We start from the raw sequence: 20,019 nt of genomic DNA on the forward strand, positions 1-20,019 counted from the left end.
AACCAGCAAAAGATTCAGTAAAGGAGCAGTCAGAGAGATAGGAGGAAAACCAGGAGAGAATGGTGTCCTTGATGCCAATAGAGCGGAGCACGGTGAGGAGGAGTTGATGATCCGCAGTGTCGAATGCTGCGGAGAGATCCAAGAGAATTAGCAAGGAGTAGTGACCATTAGATTTAGCTGTTAGTAGACCATTAGAGACTTTAGTGAGGGCAGTTTCAGTAGAGTGTAAAGAGCAGAAACCGGATTGGAGAGGGTCGAGAAGCGAGTTATCAGAGAGATAGCAGTTCAGACGGGAGTGGACCAGGCGTTTCAAGCATAAACTTATAATGGATGAAATTTTCATGTAGATTGGATTTTCTCCACAGTCGTTCGGCGCACTTGGAGCACTGCTGCAGGAGACAAGTTTGCAGGGTGTGCCAGAGTTGTCGTCGTCTGTGTCGTGTTGTTCTATGTATAGGAGGTACAGTTTCATCCAGGGCACTTTGAAGTGTTTCAATGTAATGCTTCAGTGCAGAATCAGGACATGAGAGGGAGGAGCTAGGGGCCAATGATGACTGCAAGTTCTTCATAAGTTTCTGGGTGTTAATGGCCTGTATGTTTCTATAAGTATGGACAGTGGGGGTGACCTGAACAGGATGGCAGTTCTTGATAGAGAATAAAAGAAGGTTGTGGTCAGAGAGCGGGAGAGGGGAGTTTGCGAAATCATCCACTGCACAAAGCCGAGAGAAGACCAAGTCGAGGGAGTTTCCGTCTTCATGCGTTGGAGACTTAGTAAGCTGCGAAAGGCCGAAGGAGGAGGTTAGAGATAAAAGGTGAGTAGCAGATGTGGAGAGGGGAAGAGCAATGGGGATGTTGAAATCGCCCATGATGAGGGTTGTGATGTCACACGAGAGAAAATGTGGAAGCCAGGTGGCAAAATGATCCAGGAACTAATGGGAGGGGCCGGGAGGACGATACACCACCGCCACTCACATGGAGAAGGGGGTGTAGAGTCTGACAGCATGGACCTCAAAAGAAGGGAAGACAAGTGAGGGTACTTGAGGGATAACCTTAAAGGTACATTTTGGTGATAGGAGCAGACCAACGCCTCCACCTGCCCTATTGTCTCATCTTGGTGTATGAAAAAAGTGTAGTCCCCCATATGAAAGAGCAGCAGCAGCGGTAGTGTCTGACTGCTGGATCCAGGTTTTATTAAGAGTCAGAAGGTTAAGAGAATTAGAAAGGAAGAAGTCAAGGATGAAGGAGAGTTTATTACATACTGAGCGAGAATTCCAAAGGGCACAACTAAGAGAGACAGAAGGCATGCAGGGAACATTAATAAGATTAGAGAAGTTTCTGAGTGTAGCAGTTGGGGGGTTTGACTTTCTATAACATGGGGGACCAGGGTTGGGAGCAATGTCTCCTGCAACTAGGAGAAGGAGGACAGAAAGAGTGAGCAGATTGTAAGTGATTTGTGAGAGCGTCTCTGATGTTGAATGGTGGGACTCAATGGATCTGTGCAATTTAGCAATGTGAAAAGAGCATGAGTGCTATACATAGGAGTGGAAAGGACTGTGGGGCCGATATGGAGTGTAAAGAGTTAATGCCAGGATGGTGGATGTGTATAATAGGTCAAATGAAGACTTTATTTCACTTAGAATGGTTGAAAGCAGAACTTAACAAGGAAAAGAGAATAAAATCACTCATGACGAAGTGGAATAGCTTTTTACTTAAACATTATACAAACAGAGAACTTCAGGGATTTGTGAAACCCTTTGAACAGACCAGTTGGTACATATTGGAGGACATGGGTGGAACATTGGTGAAGTTGAAAATAGCTGATCTGAATGTTGATGGAATAGGTTGTAGGGACACTGGTTGAGAAGTAATATAAATTATGGATTCAAACTAAATATTCTACTGTATAACGGTTTGGTATTAAGAAGATGTAAGAAAAGAAAGGAGAGGTGTACACAAGAAATATACAACTATTTCCTACGTGTCTGGGAAGAGGAAGGGTAGGGGAGAGTTATTTGTGTTGTTTATTTTCTATTTTTACCTTACAAATTGTAATGCCATGCCAGTGACTGACTGTTCGCAGTCTCCAACATCATGTATGCCGTCTACCTGAAACTCAACCTCTCCAAAAGTGGATCATAGAATCATAGAATGGTAGAGTTGGAAGGGACCTCCTGGGTCATCTGGTCCAACCCCTTGCTCAAAGTAGGATTCACTTAATCATCCCAGACAGATGTCTGTCCAACCTCTGTTTTAAAACTTCCATTGAAGAAGAACTCACCACCTGTCGAGGCAGCCTGTTCCACTCATTGATCATGCTAACTGATTAAAGTTTTTTCTAATATCTAATCTGTGTCTCCTCCCATTCAGTTTCATCCCATTGCTTCTAGTCTTTCCTTGTGCAAATGAGAATAAAGATGATCCTTCTACAATGTGACAGCCCTTGAGATACTGTATTTGTAGACAGCTATTAAGTCTCCTCTCAGTCTTTTTTTTTTGCAAGATAAACATTTCCAAATCCTGTAACCGTTCCTCATAGGACATGGTTTGCAGACTGGTCACCATTCTGGTCGCTCTTCTCTGAACTTGCTCCAGTTTGTTGATGTTGTTTTTTAAAATGTGGTGCCCAAAACTGGACACAGTATTCCAGATGAGGTCTGACCAAAGAGGAGTAGAGGGCAGTAATGACTTCATGTGATCTAGACTGTATACTTCTGTTAATACATCCCAGAATTGCATTTGCCTTTTTTGCTGATGCATCACACTGTTGACTCATGTTCAGTTTATGATCTATTAGTATACCCAATTCTTTTTCACATGTGCTGTTGCTTAGCTCTATTCCTCCCAATTCTGTATATGCTTTTTTCCTTTTAATTGCCCAGGTGTAGTACTTTGCATTTCTCCCTGTTAAAAAAACATTCTGTTAGTTGCTGCTCACTGCTCCAGTTTATTTATATCTTTTTGAATCCTCTCTCTATCTTCTCTAATATTAGCTATCCCTCCTAGCTTTGTGTCATCAGGAAATTTAATCAGTTTACCCTCAATTCCTTCATGTAAATCATTTATAAAGATGTTGAACAGTACAGGCCCCAGGGCAGAACCCTGTGGTACCCCACTTGAGACATTCTTCCAACTGGATGTGCAGCCATTTACGACCACTCTTTGGGTCCGATCACTACGCCAGTTATGAATCCACCTAACAGTTGCCTTGTCCATTCCATACTTAGTCATTTTTTCAATAAGGATTGTGTGAGATACTTTGTCAAATGCTTTGCTGAAGTCAAGATATACTATATCTACAGCATTTCCCTGATTCACCCAGTACATGATTCTGTCATAGAAGGAAATTAAGTTAGTCTGACATGTCTTATTAATTAGTTACAAACCCATGCTGACTGATTAATCACTTCATTCTTATCCAGGTACTTACCTACATGTTGTTTAATAATTTGTTCAAAGATCTTTCCTGGTATAGAAGTAAGACTCATCGGCCTATAGTTCCCTAGTTCCACCTTCTTCCCCTTTTTGAAGATAGGAACAACATTTGCTGTTCTCCAGTCTTCTGCAACTTCTCCTGTTCTCCAAGAATTTTCCAAGATTATGGAGAGTGGTTCAAAAATTTCTTCTGCTATCTTCTTTAGTACTCTAGGGTGTAATTCATCTGGACCTGGAGACTTGAATTCATATATGTTAGCTAAGTGTTTCCTCACTATCTTTCTGTTTATAGATATCCTCAATTCCTCTATTCCATTAATATCCTGGATTCCTCTATTCCATTAATAGGACAGTGAAGATCAGTTGATGTTTCATTTCTTTTCTGAGAGAAAACAGGTGCAAAATAGAAATTTAAAAGTTCAGCCTTCCCAGCATCCCTTCTTTCAATTTCATCATTTTCATCCTGTAATAATCCTATAGCATCTTTGACTTTTCTTTTACTATTGACATATCTCTAAAATCCTTTTTTATTGCTTTTGATGTCTCTTGCAAACCATAATTCATTGTTAGCTTTACTAATCTGATTCGTGTCCTGCAGGTTTTCCAGACAGCATTATAGCATTACATTCTTGTTTAGATATGCCTCCCTCTTTCCATTTAATAAAGATATCTTTCTTCCTTTTTAGCATGTGCTCAAGTTCTGTGTTCATCCATCCTGGTTTCCTTAAATGCTTCTTATTCTTCCCTCTTTTCGAAATTGTTAACAATTGTGCTTTGAGAATCTCATTTTTCAAGATTTCCCATCCTTTCTGGACATTTTTGTCCATAAGGATATCCAGCCATAGGATCCCTCCGATTCTCTTTCGGAGTCCTTTAAAATCTGCTTTTTTGAAATCTAACCTTGAAGTCTGAGTCTTCCTCCTCTAGTTATCCAAAATTCTAAAATAGCATGGTCGCTACCTCCAAGGGTCCCAGCCACTCTAAAGGTCCCGTTACATTTAGCTATGCACCAGCGATCCTGACAACGATTCGACCCGGTCAGGATCGCTGGTGCATCGCTAAATGGTCGCTAGTGAGCTGCCAAACAGCACCAGTGATGCAGCTGCAGTCGGCAGTCGTTCTTACCTGTTAGACGGCAGCTCTGATGACGACTTCCTCCCGCGTCCATGGAGTTGCTCGTCGGCGCCAGCAGGAAGCCGACGACGAGAAATGGACCAGGACGATCTCACGCGATCAACGATAGCCTGCGGGGGGGCCGGTTGGAGGCAAGTGTCAAATGTAGCGATATCGCTACCGATATCGCTGTTGCGTCACAAAATCGGTGAAGCTTTAGCGATATCGCTATGTATAAAAGGTCCTTTACCTCTTCAACTATTTCCTCCCTGTTTATAATGATTAGATCCAAGATAGCAGATCCCCTTGTTTTCTCCCGTACCTTTTGGAAGATAAAGTTGTCAGAAAAAGAGGATAAGAATTTGCTTGATCTGTTAGTTTTGCCTGAGAGAGATTCCCAACAAATGTCTGGATAGTCGAAATCTCCCATAACCACTATATCGTTTTTTTTTTTGAGAACTTGGCCATTTGATGCATAAAGAGTTCACCAATATCTTCAGTTTGCACAGGCGGCCTGCAGTAAATGCCTACAATGGTGTCCTTTATGTTGTTCTCTCCTTGTATTCTAACCCAGTTTCCACAGAACTCCCATTCTCTGAAGCTTCAATCTCTGTGCAGATATAAACTTTTCTAATATACAATGCGACACCTCCTCGTTTATCAAGACTGTTTCTTGCAAATAATCGTAGTTACTTACCGATAACGGTATTTCTCTGATCCCATGACGGCACCACGGAGAGAGAGGGATCCGCCCTCAGGGACAGGAAACCTACAGATGAAAAAGGCGGTACCTCTCTCCCACATCAGTTGGTTTACAGAGCATTACACAGAACTTTCAGCTGCAACTCAAATGGTTATAAAAATCCAAAATTAATCAAATTACTCAACTTAAGCTTAATAGAGGCACCGTGTGGCTAAGTACTAAAGCTAACTAACTCACTCTTATGTGCACACCTGTGTGCGTGAAAGGGAGGGGATGTACGGGTGCCGTCATGGGATCAGAGAAATACCGTTATCGGTAAGTAACTACGATTTTCTCTTTCCCCCATGTTGGCACCACGGAGAGAATTACAAAGATTGTACATCTAGGGAGGGACCACCGCTTCCAGAACCCTTTTCCCAAAGGTGAGATCTGAAGAGGAGGTCAAGTCTAGACGGTAATGTTTGAAAAATGTAGAGGGGGAAGACCAAGTGGCAGCTCTACATATCTGTTCTATTGACGCGCCGGCTTTCTCCGCCCAAGATGATGCCAGTGCCCTGGTTGAATGGGCCCTTACGTCCTCCGGGATGGCCGCCCCACAGGAGGAGTAGGATAGGGTGATGGCCTCTCTTATCCATCTCGCCAGTGTGGCCTTTGATGCTTTTTGACCCTTTCGAGGACCCTGAAAACAGACAAACAGAGCCCTATCCTTCCTAAGCTCCCTTGTGGTTGTTAAATACTGGACCAGGCATCTTTTTACGTCTAAAGTGTGCCATATCTCCTCTGTTTTGCTTTTGGGATTGGGACAGAAGGAGGGTAGGGAGATTTCCTGGGTCCTATGAAACTGTGAGGATACCTTGGGGAGATATGCTGGGTCGGTTCTAAGAACTACCCTATCATCCAGCACCTGCGTGAAGGGCGAGTAGGCACATAAAGCTTGTATATCACTAATGCGACGGGCGGAAGGTAAGGCTACAAGGAGGCAGGTCTTAAGGGATAATATTTTTAAGGGAGCCTCTGCCAGGGGTTCGAAGGGAGATCTGGTAAGTGCGTTCAATACTAGGTTTAGATCCCAAGGGGGGGTGGTACGTAGGGGGATCGGCCTAGATCTACTTGCGGCCCTCATGAACCTCCTAACCCACCGATTCCCGGCTAAGTCATGATTATACAAAGCCCCTAAGGCCGCCACCTGTACTTTCAAGGTGCTTGTAGCTAATCCTTTTTCCAACCCCTTCTGTAGGAATTCCAGAATTTTCCCTATTGGGATCTCCCCCGTTGGGTCAGAATCTGATATTGATCTGAATTTTTTCCATACTTTCCCATATGCCCTAGTGGGTACTGGTTTTCTACTTTGCAGTAACGTGGTTACCAAGTTTAACGAGAAGCCCCTATTGCTTAGGAGTTCCCTCTCAAAAGCCAAGCTGTCATGTGTAGGTTTTTTATGAGTGGGTGATACACTGGTCCCTGGGATAGCAGGTCTGGAGATTCTGGCAGAACCCAGGGGTCTGTTACCGACATTCTCCTCAGCCAGGGGAACCATATTCTCCGGGGCCAGAAGGGTGCTATTACTACTACCATCGCTTTGTCCCCCCGTATTTTCCTGAGTACTAAGGGGATAAGAGATATTGGAGGGAAAGCGTAAGCCAGATGATAATCCCAGGGAATCGTGAAGGCATCTAGAGCTACTGGGCCACCCCGGGGATCTATTGAGCAGAAGGCTTCCAGTTTCCGGTTCTGACTGTTTGCAAATAAGTCTATCTCTGGTCGGCCCCAGAGGTTCACAATCTGGTTGAAGACTGACTGGCTTAGTTCCCACTCCCCCTGCTTTAGGCGTGTTCTGCTCAAGAAGTCTGCTGTTCGGTTTTCCGACCCTTTTATGTGGAGGGCTGTCAGGGATTCCAGATTGTGTTCCGCTAGGTGAAAGATGGACCTTGTTACTTCCATCAGTGCTCGAGACCTGGTGCCCCCCTGGTGGTTTAGATATGCTACCACTACACGGTTGTCTGAGAAGACCCTTGTGTGTTGGGAGCGAAGTGAGTTTAGAAAATGAACGAGAGCTAGTTTCACTGCTAGCAGGCTCCTTCATGTTTGAGGAAACTGACTCTCTTTTTTGAGCCCAGGGCCCTTGCGCTACCTGGCTGTCTAGATGTGCCCCCCACCCCCAGGGGCTTGCATCTGTGGTTAAGATTTTCATCGTTGGTAACGCCCAAGGGACCCCCTTGGTTAGATTGGCTGGATCTGTCCACCACGCCAAGGAGTGTATTGTGTTTGGCGAGATGTTTAACCGCCTGTCTAAATTCCCGTGTAGGGAAACGTCTGCGTCTAATATTTCCCACTGTAAGACTCGCGTGTGGCTTTGTGCCCACTGTACAGCTGGGATGCAGGCTGTCATTGACCCCAATAGAGACATTGCCTTTCTCAGGGTAGTTACTGGGGAAGCTATCACTTGTGACACCATCTGTGTCATCTTTTGAATCTTCGCCTGTGGAAGATAACATTTTTGTTCGGTTGAGTCCAGTATTATTCCCAAGTATTCCTGCACCTGACTTGGTATGAGTCTGGATTTGGGCAAATTTAGCATCCATCCTAGATTCACTAGAGATCCCATGACCATGTCCAGCTGTTGTTTGCAGTGGTGAAAGGTGACACCTATTACCAAGAGATCGTCCAGGTATGGGACTATCAGGACATTTCGCTCTCTTACGTGGGCCATCACTTCCGACATTATCTTGGTAAATACTCTTGGGGCAATAGCTAGCCCGAAGGAGAGAGCTCTGAACTGATAATGTTTTATCTCCCCCTGGATTGTCGCCGCCACCCTGAGGTATTTCCTGTGGTCCCTGTGAATAGGTACATGGTAGTATGCGTCTCTCACGTCTAATACAGCCATGAAGCATGATGGGGGAAGCAATTTTACACAAGATCTTATTGTTTCCATCTTGAAACGCTGAATTTCCAGGAACTTGTTCAGTCTCTTTAAATTTATTATGGCCCTGTATGTTCCGTCTGGCTTTCTGCGGAGAAAGAGAGGGGAGTAGAAGCCTTTGCCCCTGTCCTGGTAGGGGACTTCTTGTAGTACCCACTTTTCCCTTAGGTTCGCGACCTCTTGTTGCAGAGCCAGCTGCTCCTGTGATGTCCTTTGAGGCGTTATCACGAAGAAATGGTTGGGGGGGGTATTGAATTTTAGTCTCAGTCCTTCTTTTATTATGTTCAGAATCCACGGGCTCGCAGATATTTTTTCCCAGGCCTGGAAGAAGTAGGACAATCTTCACCCGACCCGGGGAGCACCTTCATTGTGGCTTTTTGTTATCGGAGGGCTTGTTGAACATAAAGCCTTTGTTCTTATTTCTTCTATCCTCCCATCCTTCCTTGTTCCCTTTTGGGGGTCTTCGCCGCATAAATCTCCTGTTCCGAAAAGGCCGTTTGTATGCCTGATTAGGGAAACCGGGAAAGGATTTTTTCTTGTCCCCCGCCTTTTCCAAGATGTCATCTAACGTTGGGCCAAATAAGAACTCTCCCTCACATGGGATTGCACACAATTTGGTTTTAGTCTGCAGATCCCCCGGCCAGCATTTTAGCCATAAGGCGCGTCTTGCGGCATTTGAGAAGGAGGCTGCTCTGGCCGCCAACCTAGTTGAGTCCACTGACGCATCTGCCAGAAAAGCTGCTGCTCCCGTCATTACGGAAACTGACCTTTGTATTGTTTCCCTTGGGACTTTTTCTTTTATTTGGGAATCTAGGTGATCTAACCAAACCATTAAGGCCCGTGCCGTGCATGTGGCTGCTATGGCTGGCTTTAGTCCCCCTCCTGCCGCTTCCCAAGCGTTTTTCAAAAAGTTTTCTGCCTTTTTATCCATTGGGTCCTTCAGGGTACCCATATCTTCAAAAGGCAGTGCAAATTTTCAAGAAGCCTTTGCCACCGCCACATCCAGTTTAGGTGCTTTACTCCATAGGGAGCAGGCCAGATCATCGAAAGGATATTTCCTCTTGGGTGTTAGGAGGGCTTTCTTGTCAGGTTTTTTCCATTCTAGTTTGATTAGAGAGTGGATTTTTTCATTCACCGGAAAAACTCTCCGTTTTTTTTGTTCCAGTCCACTGAACATTATCTCTTCCGCCGTTTTTTTAGGGCGTTCATCTACCAGCCCCATAGTTGTTCTTACGGCTTTTACCAGTGCGTCCGTCTCCTCAATAGGGAAGCAGCTGCGTCCCCCTTCTGAGGATGATGATGAAGACTGGGAGGATGATGAGTAAGTCGAGTTAGATGATTCACTCCCGGATTCACTAACACTGGACTCTGGAGATCTATGCCTGGATCTACGTTTTTTCTTAGAGGTTCTAACGCCCTTCAGGGCGTCCTCTACCTGGGTCCTTATCAATGTTTTGAGGTCTGAAGCAAACCTTGGAGATTCCTCCTGTATAGTCTGCTCTATGCATGCTGCTCAGAGCTTTTTCTGCCATGTAGGGGGCAGCTCCTCCGTGCATATAGCACATACCATGTGCTTGGATTTTGTTGTGCATTTGCGCCCCTGAGAAGAAAAAATTAATAATCGCACATTAGCAAGCGGCTTTCACGGAGATCACTCACCCCCTTGTGAGAGGTACTGTCTAGGGCATAGGGATTATTTCCACCGCTGAATCCATTTGTGGCTGTGCCGCCATAGTGGAGCTTTGGCTGCGCCGCGATCCTGTATGACCGCTGCTGCTGCGAGGAGTCGCGCTGGCGTTGTTCTCGTGGCTGCCGCCCTTGCTTCGGGGATCGCTGCCGCGTCTCTTTCTGAGGCTTTCCACTCATAGTGACTGCCTCTTTTCTATTAGTGGGGCTTTAATATATATATATATATATATCTTTTTTTTTTTTAATTTGGCGCCTCCTCCCCGCTGTCCGAGCCCTCGCCGGAAGTGACGCCCGCGCATGCGCACTGCGGGATCTCCCAGCAGTGCATTGCGGCTCATTAGACAAGCTGCTGCGCGCGCGCGTCTCTGGTACCGGCGTGCAGCCGCCCGCGGTGACCGCCGCCACCCCCATCGCTGCACCCTGCGGCCATGTACCTTGCGGCTGCCAGTGGCCGCCGCCACCCCAATCGCTGCAAGTCCGGTGGCCCTGTACCTTGCGGCTCCCGGTGGCCGCCGCCACCCCCTCCGGCCTGCCCCGACCCCTGTACCTTTTGCGGTCCCGGTGGCCACCGCCATCCTCCGCAGGCCACTCAGGGTCAGGCGATTGGCGGGGGGCTCTCCTTGAGTGACCGCCGTCACTCTCATCAAGGAGACCGCAACCCCCTTTCCTTTTTTTTTTTCTTCTGGGATCAGCAGGCTTCGTCCACAGATCTTCGCTGCCTCTCCCCCACTCACCCTCAAGGCCCGCCGACCTCGGTGGTGGTGCTACGGGGGGAGCATACGTGAGGCCTCGACCCAGCCGAGGCAGGGAGCCCCGCTGCCTATCACCGGACTGGCTCGGTTCCCCGGCATCCCACGTCGACTGTCAGGTACGTGCTGTAGGTTCCCCGTCAGGGACAGGAAACCAACTGATGTGGGAGAGAGGTACCGCCTTTTTCATCTGTAGGTTTCCTGTCCCTGAGGGCGGATCCCTCTCTCTCCGTGGTGCCGTCATGGGGGAAAGAGAAAAGTTGTATCATTCTAGCCTTGTATTCCATTCATGTGTATCATTCCACCAAGTTTCAGTGATTCCAATTATATTATATTTCTTTTCCTGAGTTAGTAGTTCCAGTTCTCCTTGTTCGTTGCCCATGCTTTGAATAGAAACATTTTAGTTTGTGATTGGCTTCTCTTCCTCCAATATTTTTATTATTTAGATTTTTTTTGTCTTTGTTCTTTCTTTCCGCTTCTAATAGCAGAGAACATCGCTAGAATCCGCCCTTTTTTCACCATCGAAACAACAAAAAATCTCACTGTCGCCATGATCCACTCCTGCCCTGACTACTGCAACGCTCTATTAATTGGCCTCCCCCTTACCTTGCCTTTCCTTTCTCCAGTCCATCCCTAATGCAGCAGTTAGGGTCTTTCACCTGGCTAATCAATACTCAGATGTGTCCGCTTTTCGCCAGTCTTTAGGCTGAGTTCACACGTGGCGTTTTTTTCTCGTTTCCGCGGCGGTTTTAACTGCGCGATTTTGCCGCGAAAACGCGAAAAATAAGCATCCCATGCATTCCTATGGGATTCCGCAATGCTGTACTAATGCTGCGGTTTTTACCGCGGCGGAATCGCTTCGCGGTAAAAACCGCAGCATGCTCATTAATTTGCGGAATCGCGGCGATCCCGCACCCATAGGAATGCATTGTTCCGCTTACTTTCCGCATGTGGCTGTGTCCACCATGCGGAAAGTAAGCAGAACATTTGCGGATGGTACCCACGGTCCGGAGGAGAGGAGACTGTCCTCCGGGCTTTGGGTACCATATCCCTGCAAAAAATAGAATTTAAAAATAAAAAATATTGTTATTCTCACCCTCCGACGTCCCGCGCAGTCTTCCTGCTTCTCTTCACGCTCTCGTTCCCAGTAATCCTTTGCGAAAATGCCCGCGATGGCGTCCGTTCTCGCGGGATTGCGAAGTCTCGCGGTCATTCGCACGACGTCATCGCGAATTACCGCGAGACGTCGCGATCGCGCGAGAACTGACGTCATCGCGGGCATTTTCGCAAAGGATTACTGGGAACGGATGCGCGGGACGCCGGAGGGTGAGAATAACACTATTTTTTTTTTTTTTTTACATTCTATCTTTTACTATTGATGCCGCATAGGCAGCCTCAGTAGTAAAAAGTTGGTCACACTTGTCAAACACTACGTTTGACGAGTGTGACCAACCTGTCAATCAGTTCTCCAAGCGATGCTACAGATCGCTTGGAGAACGCCAGCATTTTGCAAGCTAAATACGCTTGCAAAATGATAGTTTTTCCGCGGGAAAATCGCGGGAATTTAAAATGCGATTTTCCCGCGGACTGGAATTCCGGAATTCTCGCTGTAATTTCCGCGAGAGTTCCGGTACGTGTGCACTTAGCCTTACACTGGCTGCCCATTCATTACAGGATACAATTTAAAGTACTTGTTGTCACCCACAAAGCTCTCCACAATGTGGCACCCCCTTAGGCTACTTTCACACATCAGGTTTTCGGCGTCAGGCGCGATCCAGAGTCGTGCCGGAACGCCGGATCCGGCAAATGTTTAGTAAAACCGGATGTGACGGATCCGGTTTTCTGCCGGATCCGTCTTTTTCTTGACAGACAAAACCGGATCCGTCTCATCCGGTTCATCCGTTTTTCTATCCGTTTTTCGACGGATTACGCCGGATCCGGTTTTTAAAATTGACCCATGTGGCCTTCCGAACGGGATTGGCTACTGGAAAACTATATATAGCATGTTCCTACAGCCCTTCTTTGACAGGTTGTAGAGGAGAAAGTGCAGGTTGGAGAGAAGAGCAAGTTACTGGTGAAGATGGATGTTGTCATTGGAAATATTTTGAAGAATTTGACGGATTTTATAGCGGAGGCGAATCGTTTGAGGGTGATTGTTCTGGAGAAGGAGAGAGCGAGACAGCAGCGCATCAGGCATCGTAGACGACGTTTGTGGATCCACCCCATCACAGCCAAGAGAATGACGCGTGGGGTCTATTCTACACTCTGCATGGACCTTCGACGAAACCCGGATAAATTTTTTGGATATGTTAGGATGAAAATGGAGAATTTTGATTACTTGGTGGAGCGCATTGCACACCTCATAAGAAAAGCGGACACCTATTGCCGCTTCTCTGTTTCACCCGCAGAGCGTCTGATGGTGACTTTAAGGTAAGCCACATTTACTGGATGTGATCGCATCAGAGCACACTTTCACTGCAATCTTGTTGGTGGTAGTTTGTATCTCCAAGTGTTATAGCTCAGTTTTGGTATGTAATGCTGTGATTTAAAACTAATTTATTGTTTTTTAATTCCCCACAGATTTCTTGCAACTGGAGAATCCCTTTCGTCACTGCATTTCCAGTACAGACTCGGGATTTCCACCATATCTGGAATTGTGAAGTACACAGGCCGTGCACTGTGGGACTCCTTAGCTGAAGAGTTTTTACCAGAGCCCACAACAGAGAGGTGGATTGAAATTGCTGACAAGTTTCAACAGATATGTCAGTTTCCCAACTGCTTGGGCGCTGTGGACGGGAAACATATCCGCATTGTAAAGCCAGCCGGATCGGGATCGGAATATTTCAATTACAAGAAATATTTTTCAATTGTCCTCATGGCCATCGCTGACGCGGAATACAAATTTATTGCGGTTGATATTGGGGCCTATGGCCGCTCCAATGACTCAAGTTTTCAAACTGTCTGCCATGGGGCGTAAACTGTATGGAAACACCTTCCAGTTCCCACCACCTAGACCGCTGCCGCAAACATCTGGTCCACCTATGCCATTTGTCTGTGTAGGGGATGAAGCCTTCCAGCTGTCAGAACACCTTTTGAAACCGTACTCTAGCAGAGGATTGACAAGACCAAAACGCATTTTTAATTACCGCCTCACAAGAGCAAGAAGAATGGTTGAATGTACCTTTGGTATTCTGACAGCCAAATGGCGGGTCCTATTGACTGCGATCAACCTCAAGACAGAAACTGTGGACGAGGTGATCAAAGCGTGCGTGGTACTCCACAATTTTGTTATCTGCAAGGAACCCATTTCCATTGAGGACACCTCTGAAGAAACCACCTTGCAAGATTACCATGACATTACCACTAGAAGTTCTGTGACGGTTTCAGTAATGAGGGACAATTTTGCACTATACTTTATGTCACCTCAAGGCAGAGTACACTGGCAGGATGACAGAGTGTGAAAGATTTGTGCCCTAACCAAACTTGTGTACCTTCTGTACCAACAGTATATACCTTTGCCAACCAAAGTTGGCTATCTTGTCATGGTCTCTATTTTTAGCTTTAGGCCACAGGTGTGTATGGGTTGTGTTTTATGCAAAGTATTTCACCTTTTAACAAAAGTTGTGTACATTGTTAGGAAATCACCAACAATAAACACAACTTTTTAGGTGAAATACTTTGCTTCAAACACAACCAGGAACACAACTGTGGCAAAAAGCTAAAATTTACCCACAGTTATATACCTAGTTTTGAATACCATTTCACCTTTTAAATACCCTGTATTTAACCTTTTTCGCCGCAGAAAGAAATGACAGACAACCAGTGTAAAATAATTTAACTTTTATTGAAAAATGTTTTTTTTAGTAAACTTTTTTAAAATTTTAATAAACTTGTTTAATAAAGCTTTGAAACCATAAAACTGGTCATTTTTATTTAAATACACACATTATAAATCTGTGTAGTGTGTGGTGGAAATACTGCTGGAGGGGCTGCCGGACACTTCGACACTGGGAGTGTGGAGAGAGGACTGGGATCATGGTGGGTAAGGAACAGTTAGAGGTGAAGGTGTGGAAAAAACTACAGAATGGGTGGACATGTGGGAAGCAGAAGAGGTGGTGGGTGGTGGAGTGGAGGGTTGGGCAGGGACTGTAGGAGCAGATGATGTTGATGGCAAGTTGTATGGGGAAGGAGTTTGGTACGGGGCAGGTTGCTGGAAGTGGGGAGATGTCTGGTACGGGGCAGGTTGCTGGAAGTGGGGAGATGTCTGGTACGGGGCAGGTTGCTGGAAGTGGGGAGATGTCTGGTACTGGGGAGGTTGCTGGTACTGGGGAGTTTGCAGGTACTGGGGAGGTTGCTGGTACTGGGGAGGTTGCTGGTACTGGGGAGGTTGCTGGTGCTGGGGAGGTTGCTGGTGCTGGGGAGGTTGCTGGTGCTGGGGAGGTTGCTGGTGCTGGGGAGGTTGCTGGTGCTGGGGAGGTTGCTGGTGCTGGGGAGGTGGATGGTATGTAATAGGAGGGGGAGGATGGAAAGTGGCTGGAGGGGGTGTAGATGTAATAGGAGGGGGAGGATGGAAAGTGGCTGGAGGGGGTGCAGGTGGAGGAACTACTGTGGTGGGAGGAGGAGGTTGGGAGGTAACTTGCTGGAGAGCAGTGTGGCATGAATGCATTACATGCATCTGCTGGGCAGGAGAGAGCGTTTCCATGCGCTCCACAACAGACCTGAAAAAGGTGTGGTTTGGCGAAGATCTTGCTTCTGAATGCATGGTTTGCAGAAGTGTCTTCACCTCCAGAATGCTGGAGTTGATCTGCTGATAGCCTGCGGAGATTTGCTCTGACAAGACTTTTAGACAGTTCTGGAAAGATGCATTCAGATGCAAGAACTCTGGCGCATAAGTCTTTTCCTGACCCCTCTGCCGCTGCCGCCCAGTACCCGCAGGTGTACTAGAGGTGGCAGGGGCAGAAGGGTGGGGTAAAGGGAAAGCGATCTCCTCACCAGCAGCTTCATGTAATGTAGGCGGCCACAATGCTCCTGTGCTGGTGGATGGGACAGATGGGTCGAATGTGTGGGAAGGCTGGGAAGGTGCAGATGTACCGGGGAGGTCGAAGTGTCCCTCGGTGCCGGTCTCCTCAGGGATCGCCTCAGAAGGGTCCAATCGTGCAGGCTCCCGAGTGCTGCTCACCGTGCTGTGGAATAAAGAGAAAAAAAAACAATTAAAATAGTGACATGGTATGGCCCTGGCTGAAAAAAAAAAAGTTACATCTAAACATTTTTTTGTCACATGTGGTGTGTAATATTTACCTTCTGGTGAGCATTGTCTCCCGGAGGAACGACAGGGCTCGTGCGTACTTGTACTTGCTCCTGCGTCCTCCAGATCCACTCGGGGCCCGCATCTCTTTATTGAACTCCTTCTTGAAACGATCCCTCACAGACCGCCACCGCTTCACAATTCTCTCCCCTGAAACGAGAAAGGACAAAGTGGTTAGTATACAACATCAGTGTTTCCCAAACTCCAGTCCTCATGGTCCCCAGGGGTCATGTTTTCAGGATTTCCAAAGTAAATAGAAATCCTGAACACATGATCCGTGGGGACCACGAGGACTGGAGTTCTGGAAACACTGGTTTAAATCAAGCAACCGGTACTGTATATACTTACGCTCTTTAATCTGGGCCCGAGCTTCGAGGTCCTCCCAGCGGTCCACAAGGAGCGAACAGATTTCCTCCCAGAGTCGTCGGGTAACGATCAGGTCAGCGTGGCGGCGGTCAGCCATATTCCAGAGCGGCTCCCTTTCTCTGACGAGATCGATGAGGCGGTCCACATCAATCCCTCCATCCTCACTGTCAGAGTCGGGAGCACGCTGAAGGCTGTTAAAGAAAAAGACAAAAATAACATAATTAGCCTCCACAAAAGAAATGAAATAAAAAGTGCAAAAAAAACAAAGCAAAAATATTTATACTTACACGCTGGTGACCGCCGCGTTGCTGTCGCCGACGACCCTGGGAGGCACTGCGAGGACCTCTTGGCCGAGCACCAGATTGGGAAGACTAGAGAAGAAAACAAAAAATGTTATGTCTTTGGATGTAGGCATTTGTTTGCTGTGTGTGGTCTGCAGAACATTGTTTTCTATGTGTTGTGTGTAGTGTGATGTTGTGTTTCTGCGTTTGATGCAAAAAACTTACCAATTGTGAGCCCACTCCAAGTGTCTGTCCACCCCTTCCTTCTTCTTCTGGGAGCTCCTCTTCATCTTGTGATTCCTGTTTTGAAATAAAAGGCAATGAATACACATATATTACAGAGATGATGGATTTTGGAAATAAAAACTTACCGTCAAACGCTGACGATGCGAGGGAGGGCTCCCAGAAGATGTGCTGTCTTCCTCATGGCCAGACTCCATGGCTGTGGGTGGTGTTTCTGCTGCTGCCATTGCTGCTGCTGCTGCTGCATCTATTGGGCAGCTGTTGAATAAAGAGAAACAAAGGGCCAATGAATATCTTGATATTCCATAGCCCTAGTTTGGAGGAATGGGGGATTTGATAATTACCGTCTCTCATCTGCTGCTGGACTCCCCTCCCGTTGTTCAGCATGCTGCTCCATTTGGGGTGGTGCTGATGGTGCTGCTGCTGCAGATGTCTGCTGCCTTCTCCTGCTCCTGGTTCTTGGCTTGGGTGGCATGTTGGGTGTGGCTGAGGGTCCCATTGTCTTGCTTTTATATATGTCCTGTGGGCAGAGCTACTGAGCATGCTCAGACCAAAGAAACCGGATCCGGCCGCCAGATCCGGCTGTCGCCGGATCAGGCGCATTGCGGCGCTCAAAGGCTTTCATTGTATGAAAAAGCCGGACACGCCGGATCCGGCGTGTCCGGCTTTTTCGCCGGAGACAAAAAACGTTACAGTAGCCGTTTTTTCCAGACGCCGGATCGCGTCACATTGCCGGATCCGGCGAAAATCGGATGAAACGCATGGCCATCCGGCTCGATCCGGCTCTAATGCAAGTCAATGGGGGGGAAACCGGATCCGGCATTGCATTTCGCCGGATCCGGTTTTAGTCAAAAGCGCCGGATCGCGCCTGACGCCGAAAACCTGATGTGTGAAAGAGGCCTTACATCTCCTCACTCATTTCTGTCTATCGGCCTACCCGATCGCTGAGCTCTGCAAACGACTTTCGACTAACCTCTGCACTAATCCGTACCTCTCACTCCCGACTCCAAGACTTATCCCACACTGAGCCAATCCTCTGGAATGCTTTACCCCAAGAAATTAGGAACATCCACAACTTCCACAGTTTTAGGCACTCCCTCAAAACACATTTGTTCAGAGCGGCCTATCACGTTCCCTAATCAAAGTCATTTTATGTGTAAGTTTGTGTGTGTAGCCCATTCACTATCTCTATCTATCCCCCACTCCCTCAAGATGGCTGGACCATCATTGTAAATACACACCTGTACTTTATATCTCCCCCACCTCATTGTAGATTGTGAGCTCTTACGAACATGGTCATCTTATTTGGCTTTAATTATTGTATTGTTAACGTTGTTAATTATGACTATTGTGTTTGAAACTGTTAAACTGTAAAGCGCTGCGGAATATGTTAGCGCTATATAAGATGATTATTATTATTATTATTATTATTATTAATAATGTGATCATCAAAAACTGATATTAAGAATCTGTAAGCTAAGAAAATGCTTTTGAATGTACATTTTCATATACCGTATTTTGCAGATTATAAGATGCTCCGGATTATAAGATGCACCCCAAATTTTGAGGAGAAAAATAACTTTTTTTTAAATAAAATGGTGGTGCTTCTTATAATCTATACGTCTTACTGCTTACCGGGGGTAGTGGCTGCGGTGAAGCGGAGTCCCAGGGTCGCGGCTGGATGAGGCAAGAATGGAGCGTTTCTGCAGGCCGCTGTTTGGGATGAGGGGTGTTCGGATGTGCGGCGCGCCGCTTCGGGTGTCCAATGCTGCTGTGGGGGCTCTGCCGACATTTTGTGAAAGGCCAGATCCCCTGCTGTTCCATTGTTTTCTATACGGTGGAAAATGGCTGCCGGGGGAGGCACATGTGCAGATGGAGGTTTCGGCACCAAGATCTCGGGAGATGAGATCATAGTCTGCAGCAACGCTCCACTCTTGCCTCCTCCAGCCGCGAACCTGCTCCATCATGGTAGGTAAGGTATATCCGCATTATAAGACGCACCCCCTTTAGAGAAAACCGCCAATCAATTAAGCCAAAACAATAACACAATTTATGCATGTAAAAGGGAACCTATCACTAGGTTGCCCCATATGAAATATGGCTACCACCTTTCAGCCCTCATATACCGCCTTCTAATATGCTATACAGTGGGGCAAAAAAGTATTTAGTCAATCAGCAATAGTGCAAGTTCCACCACTTAAAAAGATGAGAGGCGTCTGTAATTTACATCATAGGTAGACCTCAACTATGGGAGACAAACTGAGAAAATAAAATCCAGAAAATCACATTGTCTGTTTTTTTTTCATTTTATTTGCATACTATGGTGGAAAATAAGTATTTGGTCAGAAACAAAATTTCATCTCAATACTTTGTGATATATCCTTTGTTGGCAATGACAGAGGTCAAACGTTTTCTGTAAGTCTTCACAAGGTTGCCACACACTGTTGTTGGTATGTTGGCCCATTCCTCCATGCAGATCTCCTCTAGAGCAGTGATGTTTTTGGCTTTTCGCTTGGCAACACGGACTTTCAACTCCCTCCAAAGGTTTTCTATAGGGTTGAGATCTGGAGACTGGCTAGGCCACTCCAGGACCTTGAAATGCTTCTTACGAAGCCACTCCTTCGTTGCCCTGGCGGTGTGCTTTGGATCATTGTCATGTTGAAAGACCCAGCCACGTTTCATCATCAATGCCCTTGCTGATGGAAGGAGGTTTGCACTCAAAATCTCACGATACATGGCCCCATTCATTCTTTCATGTACCCGGATCAGTCGTCCTGGCCCCTTTGCAGAGAAACAGCCCCAAAGCATGATGTTTCCACCACCATGCTTTACAGTAGGTATGGTGTTTGATGGATGCAACTCAGTATTCTTTTTCCTCCAAACACGACAAGTTGTGTTTCTACCAAACAGTTCCAGTTTGGTTTCATCAGACCATAGGACATTCTCCCAAAACTCCTCTGGATCATCCAAATGCTCTCTAGCAAACTTCAGACGGGCCCGGACATGTACAGGCTTAAGCAGTGGGACACGTCTGGCACTGCAGGATCTGAGTCCATGGTGGCGTAGTGTGTTACTTATGGTAGGCCTTGTTACATTGGTCCCAGCTCTCTGCAGTTCATTCACTAGGTCCCCCCGCGTGGTTCTGGGATTTTTGCTCACCGTTCTTGTGATCATTCTGACCCCACGGGGTGGGATTTTGCGTGGAGCACCAGATC

The 20,019-nt window shown here is 46.7% G+C and overlaps 1 protein-coding gene across 9 annotated transcripts in view; it reads right to left on the reverse strand.

Annotated features, from left to right (window-relative positions):
• The window catches only part of HIBCH (3-hydroxyisobutyryl-CoA hydrolase), a 536,626-nt gene that overhangs the window by 262,704 nt on the left and 253,903 nt on the right, over nt 1-20,019 (reverse strand). The window lies entirely within an intron of this gene.

This window comes from Dendrobates tinctorius, unplaced genomic scaffold, assembly GCF_039654945.1.
Source record: "Dendrobates tinctorius isolate UK_male_01 unplaced genomic scaffold, ASM3965494v1 ptg000254l, whole genome shotgun sequence".
In the NCBI taxonomy this organism is placed as follows: domain Eukaryota; kingdom Metazoa; phylum Chordata; class Amphibia; order Anura; family Dendrobatidae; genus Dendrobates; species Dendrobates tinctorius.